Source organism: Silene latifolia, chromosome 1 (genome assembly GCF_048544455.1).
Source record: "Silene latifolia isolate original U9 population chromosome 1, ASM4854445v1, whole genome shotgun sequence".
NCBI lineage: Eukaryota > Viridiplantae > Streptophyta > Magnoliopsida > Caryophyllales > Caryophyllaceae > Silene > Silene latifolia.
Window position 1 is genome coordinate 178,590,668 of NC_133526.1, and position 10,678 is coordinate 178,601,345.

The window sequence follows — 10,678 nt, forward strand, 5'->3', positions numbered from 1 at the left end:
ATTTCCTCGGACTCGTCAGAGTCCAAATCAGACTCTCTGGCTTTGACCGGCTCGTCATCAACTACCTCATCAATTCCATAGCTCAGGCAACCAAGACCTCCTCTTTGAATGATCGGCCTCTTCATAGCTGGAGCAACTTGCAGCACTTCCTTCCCCAAACCAGCCCCTGCGACATTTAAAACAACAGATTCTTCCTCCTTTTTGCTCCCAGTTTGGGGCGGAGGGGTTAACACAGGAGTAGTAATAGAGACAGGCAATTCAGGAAGCACAAAGTACGATTTCTTTTCAGAAAACGTATTACAAGTAACAGGCCACATGGGGTCCTTTTTCTTAGCCGGCTGGGCAAAGACAATAGAATGCTTTCCTACTTTGAAAGTCAAGGTGCCTAGAACGACATCAATGACTGCACCAGCAATGTGCAGGAACGGCCTACCCAAAATAATGGGTATATGAGCATCCTCAGGCATGTCAAGTACAACGAAGTCAATGGGGAAGAAAAACTTCCCTATTTGGACTGGAATGTCCTCTAAGACCCCTATTGGCTGGACCGCAGATCGGTCAGCCATCTGTACTGTCATATCGGTAATAGCAAATCTGGTCAACTTAAGCTTCCTAGCTAGACTCAAGGGCATGACACTTATACTTGCTCCTAGATCACATAAGGCTTTCTCAATAGGAAAGGTGCCAATATTGCACGGAACAGAAAAACTTCCCGGGTCTTCTAGCTTAGGGGGTGCAGTGTGAGACAAGTAAGAGCAAGACTCTTTGGTTAAAGCGACAGTGTGGACATGTTCAAGTGACTTTTTCTTAGACAGGAGTTGTTTCATAAATTTAGTATATGCAGGCACTTGATTGACCAACTCGAGAAAAGGAACTTGTACATTCAGACTACGAATAACTTTTTCAAATTTACTGAAAGATACCTGTTCCTTCGTCGGCACGAGTCTCTCTGGATATGGGGCTGTAAGAAGTACCTTAGCCCTCTCCTCTAAATCGCGCGTGTCGGTATCCGTGGACTTAGGCTGAAAGTCCACCACCTTTTCCTTGTTGAAGCTTGACCCTTCCTCAGACCGTCTCAAATGTGAGCCATTAACCGTCATCGGATCGAACTTCGGAGCCGGGACTGACCCATCCGCACTCGGGTCTTGTCCTAAAGTCTTCAGGACTGTCGAACCCCGAAACAAATAGTCTCTCAAATTGTCGGGCATTGAAGGATGAAATTCCTCGCTGTCAGCAGTAGCCTTGGTCGATCGACCACTGTCCTCAGTCGATCGACCGTTGTGCACAGTTCCAGAAGCTGCTGTAACCCGTATGTCAGTCGATCGACCGGGTGTATCAGTCGATCGACTGATATACTTGGTAGACGGCTGTTTCTTTGATTTATTCGTTGAAGCTTTCTTTTGACTTGTTTCCGGCTCATCTTTTCCAACAGCGTCCTCGACCATGGCAGGACCCTCAAGGGTGGACCCACTCCTCAAAGTGATGGCATTTAAGGTCTCCTTTTGGTCAGTTTGGGTCGGCAAGTGTCCGGGAGCTCGAGTGTTACTTTTGCTAGCCAATTGAGCAATTTGGCTCTCTAGTAACTTCATCCCGGCCTCTCTAGCTTGGGACTCCTTTAACAACAGGTTCTTCAGCTCGGAAAATTCATAATTATGCGATTGTTGCTGCTACGGCACATAGGGAGGTTTCTGATATTGTTGTTGCTTTTGATGAGGGGGCACATAGGGTTGCTGCTGGGGCGGAGGTTGAGCTGGATTCAGTACATTTTGGCTTCGCCAACTCAAGTTTGGATGGGTTGGCTCGTAGTAGGTGTTTGTCTGCCTATAATGTTGAAAGGCAGCACAAGACTCAAAGGGACTAGGACAATTCTTCAAAAAGTGTCCCTCAGCTCCACACCTTTCGCAGACGAAAGGACCGTCTATCACAGCATTGATATGGTACATCCCTCCTTTTGAAGCTCCCCCTAGTTCATATTTGTCAAATCTCGCGGTAAGAGCCTCAAGCGCAGCAACAGAGGAAGATTCAGCAGCTCTCCTCTGGTTCCCTCTTGAATTCCCATATTCAGCCTTGTGAGTGGCCAAATCGTCAATGATCTTCCACCCCTTGGTTGCTCCCAAATTCTCAGCAAATCGGCCATTGGCTGCAGCATCCAAAATGGCTCTCTGATCGTCGTACAACCCATTATAGAAATGATTGCACAAGCTCCATTTTTCGAACCCATGGTGCGGTATGGTTCGCACCAGCTTCTTAAATCGGACCCATGCCTCGTGGAAGTTCTCATCTGGCCCTTGTTTAAAGCCCATTATTTGAGCTCTAATAGCAATCGTCCTTGAAGTAGAAAAGTACTTCTTGTAGAATGCCAATGCCAAGGAATTCCAGTCGGTGATCCCATGAACGGCTCAGTCCAAATCTCTATACCACTCCCTTGCAGCATCACGAAGGGAGAAGATGAACATAGTCTCCTTGATCTGGTCTTGGGTCACGCCAGCTGGTGGGGGTATGGAACAGCAGTAGTCAATAAAGGTCTCCATATGCTTAGCTGCATCTTCATTTGCAGCTCCCTCGAACTGGTTCTTCTCAACCATGCTAATGTATGAGGGCTTTGGTTCGAACTTCCTGACATCTCCTGGTAATTCGAACCCCTTATATAAGTTTTCAGCTGTCGGCTCAGAATGACTAGCTATACTTGCTTCCTCGGCCATGTCTGGAATTTCTGGAGAAGTGACTGTCGCGGCTGAAGAAGTGGAAACGGGAGAAGACGGTGGATTTTCCTCGAACAGCTCGTTCTCGTAAAAGCTAGAACGAGAACTAGGCTCTTCCTCTAACTGTTGCTCTTGAAATAATCTCCTCTTAACGTGCAAGGATCTTTCAATCTCGGGATCGAATGGTAGTAGTGGACCACCCTGCGACCTGCGCATAAGAAGAAACTACAACAAGAAAATAAGAAAAGTTTAAGGAACGGATGTTCCTTAAACTAAGAAAGACTAAAATTAGAACAACTAAAATTAGAACTATTGCCTCCCCGGCAACGGCGCCAAAATTTGATACCCGTCGTGAGGTGTCAAAAATAAGATTTATAATTTCCAACTACAACTATAGCTAGCGGCAGTCGGGTCGAACCACAGAGAGGCAGATGTAAATTCTAGTTGATTTAAATTCAGTCTAAAGTAACAATTATGGGGGTTGATTTGAATTGGTCTACAAACTAAGAGTGAATAAAGACAATAAACTAAAGAGATGGATTTAACAGATAAAGAAGGGGTACTAGGATGGTCGGTTCATTATAGCTTCGGCGGCAGCAAACTAAGTCGGTCTGAATCAAACACAGGTGAGGCGGGAAATAAAGAGGTCCTCTCGGTCCACTCTTAACAGATAGCATCTTTCGATCTCGCTATAGGTCCCTAATATCACTAATACTAACTTTCGTTCTGAAAAGTGACTAACGGTCTAAACTATACTATCTTTCGATCTCATCACAGTTTAGTCGATTTAATTGAAGGTCAAATAACTTTCCCTATCTTTCGATCTAATGGGTCTGTCACAAATTAGGTATCTAACTGGTCGCATGCATTCGACTTGTTAAATACAACATTAAAATCAATTAAAACGAAATAAAGCTCACGAGGTCAGTCGATCGACCGGGTAGGGTGGTCGATCGACTAACACGCGGGTTCAGGCCGTGTTCAATCTAATGCCGCCTATGCTACAATTCACCTACCTCCTAGCACAATTGATTTAGCTACTCATGTTAAGGGTAAAAACAACAATAATATGAACGATAAGAATTACTGAATTCATGTTTAAAGACGACAACAAAAGCGATAAAACGATAATTGGCTTGGGTACTAACTAGCAAGACAGTACTAATAATGCGAAATAAGTAATAAACTGGAAATTAGAACAGAAGGAATACCGAATTTTGCAGAAGGAATGTAGCGGAATGATTGAAAGCACAACGAAAATCCAATGCAAAATAATATCCCAAACCCTAATTAATAAACTGAAACTAATGTAAAATTTCTGAATAAAGCTTTATTAAAAACTGAATGATAAACCAGGTATCCCAGGTTACGTTATATAGAAAGTATACGTAACAATTATTCCAAAACCTAAACTTAATGGGCTTCAAGTTCCTCGGTCTTTTAATTCTCGTCTGGAATAGCAGTGTGGTCGATCGACTAGGCGTAGTGGTCGATCGACTGGGATAGCAATGAACAGTAGCTTCTGTAACCCAATAGTTGGTCGATCGACTGAAGGAGGTAGTCGATCGACTGCTTGAGCTGCTACTTGACTTCTATAAACTCGTGGATTTATCTTTTGGGCCTTGAAATGCGCACCAAGCTCGTTCCTTAAGCAAATACTTCTCGTCACATGCAATGCAGGATACTCGGGGACGGATTTAGCTTGATTTCCGCTGGATTCTTCACATTTCTGCAATAATGTACAAAAATACGGAAGTAGACGGAAATAGGGAGAAATGTAGCATAAACTACATGAATGAGCTCTGAAATGCGTGGAATATGGGATGTAAAACATCATATAAAAGACACGCATCAGGAATCAAATAGCCCAAGGTCTCAGGGTTAAATGAAATGAACCATCAACACAATGAATAGAACAAAGTAGCGAACTCGACCCGTTAAGTTACTCGGTTTCCACTCCTTTGGTACCTATGAAATGAAAGGACGAAAGCAGTACCAACATCCAAATAACTAATCTAAAATAGTATTATTTAAAACCAATCGACTAATGTGTTATAAAAGACTAAAATGGATAAATAACGCTAACTCGAATTATTAATTCGATCAAATAAGGGATAAGATGCGGGTTAAAAATACGTAAAATATGGTGTTATCACTGATCTTCACCTTGGCAGCCTCCACATTATCTACCCTGGCTCGCACTTTCCTGACTGGGGCAGACAAATCGACCTCCTTTATTTTTCTCTTCTGAGCTGCTGAACGTGTTTCAGCAGAGGTAACATGAGCAGTAGAAACCTTGGAAGCATCAGGCAACTCGATTAAATCAATAACAGGCTCAACATCACCGCCTCCGTGGGAGCCTTCCTCCTTAATCTTAACCAGCCTTGCTGAAAGGTCAGCCATACCAAACCTGGCAAGGCGAGTGGATGACCTAGTAGCTATAACACGAAACACTATATTAGCAATAAAGACAGACTATCATGAAAAAGCCAGAATAAAAAGAAAAGAAAAAACAAAATTGACTTACTGCCTGAGGTAGAAGCACTGGCGATCTTCGAAGGCTTTGGTACCCTGGCAGCACCGTCAGTCTTCAGGCAACGAGGGAGATGACCAGCCCCACAACAAAGAGGCCAGGTCCTTTTCATTGGAGGAATAGCAAGAAAAGCGAAAATATTTGTAGTACGGTACTCAATTTCAGTAACCCAATCATCAACTGCTCAGAAAGGAGGTATAATTCAATTTAATTTATTTATTTTGAAAAAACTAACGAATAAACATGCAGGATAAAAGGAAAAGCCATGGTACTCACCACCAACACAAGCATCATAAATTAAATACGCCAGATCAGGGCCCATATAATTGGTCCTGATAAACATATACCCAGCAGCCCAGTTCTTGTCATGGCCGCTATCCAGATTGCTGAGAAGAGGTGTAGTAAAAGGCCTGACTTTGAAACTTATGCGGCCAAGACTATTGGTCTTGACAGTGTAGCAGGTTTTCAAGTCTTCAAGAGAAAAAGAGATATTATGTTTTTTGCAGAGATATTCAACAGAGCAGACTACTTTCCACACCATAGGCATCAGCTGATAAGAAGGCACACCAACTTCTTTAATGACGTCCACCATAAGTGGAGAGAAAGGAAGCTTGCAACCAGCCCTGAAGGCCCAGTCATGAATACAGAACCAACCAGGACATGCCCAGTCAGCCCTTACATGAGAGTTTTCAGGGGTCCAGACTTCAGAATCGACAGGAATAATTCCTTTATCCTTCAGCACCTTTTCAAATTCAGGTTTCAGACGATTTGAAAGAGACTGGTCATCTTTCAGAGCTTTTGTGGGTTTGAACTCAAATTCACCATGGAGAATTGAAATCATCTCGAGAGGAGAATCAATTGGTTTTTCAACCATAGGAGGTTGAGCAGCAGAAGATGAAGGGAGATTTTCAGAGGTAGTTTCTTCGGGGTTCTGAACGAATGGAATTCCAAGAGACATTACTCCCTTGGAAGATTTCTTTTTTGCGGCCATTGTTGGAAAATTATTGAAGAATTATTAATCGAGGAATTAAGAGAACTTGCAGAAGAAGATTAAGTTAGGATGGAGTAGATTTTTGTGAAGATCAAATCAATGAAGTAAAAGAGTATTTATACTCGGTGAAATTAGGGTTTCAACCACAACTTGCAAAGATAATTATTAAGGAAGTTGCAGTAATTGCAACACGCGTCATTAAATAGCCGACTAGCCAATACAGAAGCCAATCAGCCATAATTCAACCGTTGAGAAGTTTACCAAAGTTAGAAGTTATCTCCTTATTTCTGGCCTGACCCAGCGAAGATAAGGAGATAAGGGGCAATTGTTAGGCCTGGAAATCCGCTGACATCTCTGGAATATATTCTACCTCGACCTGACTATCAGGGTGTCAGGACGTCAAGCTACCAGGACACATGAAGGCAGGCGCCAGGCCATGGAGAGGACAACGGTCAAAATATCAGGACGATATTTGACCAAGAAGTCATATTAAAGAAGAATATACTCACAATAATTAGGAGCATTAATTGGAAAAATTCAGCCATTAAAGACAAAAAATTCCGGGCGAAATAAAGAGCATTAGTCTGGGTAATTAAGAAAGAATATTTGGCATTAATGACGAGATTATTCAGCCGTTCAGCATTGCTATATAAGGAGCACTTGGAAATCATTTGAAGAGGGGGACAAGACAGATGCAAGCATACGGTATTCTCTTACAATACTTAAGCTAATTACGATCAATTGTGCTAAATATTCAATAATATTGTGAAATCCTCTCCTGGCTTGGTGCCCGTGGTTTTTTCCCATTTAAGGGTTTTCCATGTACAAAATTCTTTGTCTTATAGTTTTTCATTTATCGTACTTTATTCTTCGAGTTTTATGCCCTGTCATACTTACCCACAGATTGATTCGAGCTAGTTAACCCTGCCTAGACCTACCCTGACCTGATTTCACCTTGCGCAAATCCATATAAAACACTTTTGCAAGAGAAGGAGAGGATAACTCAATTCAAAACCAACCACAAAATCAACCTGCAATGCCTAAATTTTCATCACATTCCGTACCAACCAAGGAGAACCTACCAAACGGTACTCCTACACCACCACATTTAACCGATAATTTCATTGCCAAATCCGCATTCATACAATTAGTTGAGAGAAGTCAATTTAGGTGGATGCCTAGTGAAGATCCTCACTTACATATGGATACTTTTTGTGATTATTGTGATGCAATTTCTCAAACCGGAGTTACTCAAGACCAAATCCGATGGGTATTAATTCCTTTTTCCTTGATCGGTACTGGAAAGCAATGGTTGAAAAGTCTAGACAAGGCTACCCTTGGTATTGATTCATGGAAGAAATTAGCACTTGCCTTCTACAAGAAATTCTATCCTCCGGAGAAGACAAATATGTTGAGAGCCCAAATCACCGGGTTCAAGCAAAGGGATGAGGAATCATTATATGAAGCATGGGAGAGATTTAAGGACACTTGTCGTTCTTGTCCATACCATGGACTTAGTGAGTGGTTCCTTGTGCAACAATTTTGGAACGACTTATATGAAGACTCACGCAATGTGCTTAATATGGGATCCAATGGGAGGTTTACCGAAGTTGATGACAACCAAACATGGGCCAAAATCGAAGAGATGGCGGTTCATAATTCCCAATATATTAGGCCTCGAAAGGCCACTAGAGGAGGAAAGCATGAGGTAGATTCCATCACACAATTGGGTGCTCAACTAAGTGCTCGATCATATCGACACCATCAACTTGAAGTTTGAAAAGGCCATGGCTAAACTTGATGAGGCTTCCAAATCACCCAAACAACATGTTAATGCTATGGTGGCATCATCCTCAATCACAAATGGAGTATGTGAAAGTTGTGGAACCTTGGGATATGATCAAAACGAATGTAGGGAAACAAACGAACAAGTAAATGCTTTCTAAGCATACAAGAGTGGTACCCCTTATTCCAACTACTATAATGAGAATACCAAATTCCATCCTAATATTTCATATAAGAGCCAAAATGTTCAAAACCCTCAACCAACATACACTCCACCTCCAATGAGAAACCAAACAAAGACCCTTTTTCATCCAAAGCCAAGGATATCAAAATCAACCTTCCTATAACCAATCCAATGACCAAAGCTTTGATGTTCAAAAAGCGGTCCTCCAAATGCAAGAGAACCAATAAGAATACTTCACCCAAATGCAAAAAGATAGCCAAGCTAAAGAAATCACCATCAATAACATTCTTGCCCACACCAAAATGTTAGAAACTCAAATGACCCAATTAGCATCTTCTAGCTCCCAAAGACAAAAGGGGCAATTACCCCCTCAAGGTATCCCGCCCACAAGACATGAGACGGTTAGTGCCATCCATTTGAGGAGCGGTATAGGATATGAGGGGCCGAAGAGGCCAATTGATGAAGATATTGTGGATGCTAGTGGCAAGCAAGGAGTTGTGGAGAACTCTAAAGAAGAAGAACCCACTACCAACGAACTTTCAAAGAAGAAGAATGAAGGGAAGGCTAAGAATTTTGATAAGGAGGCTATTGTGATTAGACTTCCATTCCCAAGTCGCCAAGATAAGCCTAAGCTTGATGAGCAACTTGAAAAGTTCATGGAAATTGTGAAGAACTTAGAATTCTCAAACCCATTCACGGAATTGATCAATCATGTTCCGGCTTATGCAAAGTACATGAAAGATATTCTTACCAAGAAGAAATTCATCTGAAAGTTGGAGACTATTGCCTTTACCAAAGTGAGTAGTGCTATTCTTCAAGGGAGTTCCCCTCCAAAGTTCAAATATCTGGGAAGTTTTTCTATCCCATGTACCATTGGCGACACTACAATCAACAAAGCATTGTGTGATTTTGGAGCAAGTGTAAGTCTCATGCCATACTCAGTATAAAAGAGGCTAGGAATGGGAGAGCTCAAATGCACCAACATTACTCTTCAAATGGCGGATCGATCAACAATGATATCTTTAGGGGTATGGGAGGATGTGCCCGTAAGAATTGGCAAATTCTTCATCCCGGTAGACTTTGTCATTGTGGACATGGAGGAGGATTCCAACATTCCTATCATCTTAGGAAGTCCTTTCTTGCATCCCGCTGGAGCAGTAATCGATGTGAAACATGGAGAGCTCATACTTTAAGTAGGGGATGAGACAATTACTTTCAATCATGACAAAACAATGAGAGCTCCCCGATTACATGAGCCATGCTTCATGGTCGATCACTATAGCCGAGAAAGTGATAGGAAGAAGTTATAATCTCTATGCAAAGATCAAGCCATGGGTAAAGAAACATCACTCATATGGAAGAAGAAAGTGGATGACATCCAAGTGGCTCTCTTCGGAGAGCATGAATTTCCAACAACAATGAGAGCTTGAATAGCTCACCTATCATGACAAGTAATGAAGAAGGCCTCATTGGCCAAGATAACAAGAAAAGAGAGTTGCTCTTGTCAACTCATGACATCATTGGGGTACAAGTTAGTGAAGTTTGTGGTCTATGGGACGATGAATTTGAAGGATTGGTCAATCCTTATATTGGAAATGCTATGACCTTAGACGAAGGCTTTATTGATCCTTGTCTTCACTTTAACTAGGACCATGACAATGAAAAATGATGCACAAAAGTCTATGCAAGATCTTTATCATGAAAATGAGCAAGCCTTCAACTACTTCTACAAGGTGTTTACCAACATCAACAACACCTTGACTTTGCTCCCTTGATACCTCTCACAAGAAGGAGAGTTTGGTGGAGTCCTCCCTAAACCACCATTTGTAAATATTCTAACTCCTTAACTAGCACTTTATTTCCTTTATTGGATCTTTGTCATTTTTGGATTTGCATTTTTTGTGCTTTATTTCAAGATTTTTGACATGAGAGCAAGTGAGGGAGGTATTTTAACGTGTTTTAATATGTAGTGTTTGATCGAGTGTGGGGATGGTAAATGCCTAGGTTAACCAAGCCTTTGTAGTACAACCCACAACATTTAATAAGGAAAGGAAGAAGGAATGATACGGAAGAGGAATCCCCTCAAGCAGAGCTGAGCTCGTGGGAGCTTAGGGCAATTCGAGCATCTCTTGGCTCAATACGCGCGTCCCATTGTTAGGACGTTGGAGCTGGGAAGCTCCAAATTATGGGAGAAAATCCTGTAAGAAAATATGCGCAAGCCAAGCTCAAGACGCTCGTCCTTCAAAATCAGGACGCTCGTCCTACTATCGAGCCGTGGGTCCTGTGAAGGCTCAAACTCATGAAATTTTGCTGAAGGAAAATCTGCACGCCCCAGGCTTGATCCGAGCGTCTCAGCAGAAATCCGCTCAAGCTGAACTCAATTCGCGCATCCCAGCACTGCTTTGCTATTTCAGAAAACCCTGTGAGACAATCCGCACGTCCCGACTCTAATCCGAGCGTCCCAGACCTGATACTTAAACAAA

The 10,678-nt window shown here is 42.2% G+C and overlaps 1 non-coding gene across 1 annotated transcript; it reads right to left on the reverse strand.

Annotated features, from left to right (window-relative positions):
- Positions 1–7,634: 7,634 nt before the first annotated feature.
- Positions 7,635–7,741, reverse strand: LOC141621527 (small nucleolar RNA R71). The gene has a single exon (XR_012532420.1). It is a non-coding gene; the product is annotated as a small nucleolar RNA R71 (small nucleolar RNA).
- Between the last annotated feature and the right edge of the window lie 2,937 nt (positions 7,742–10,678).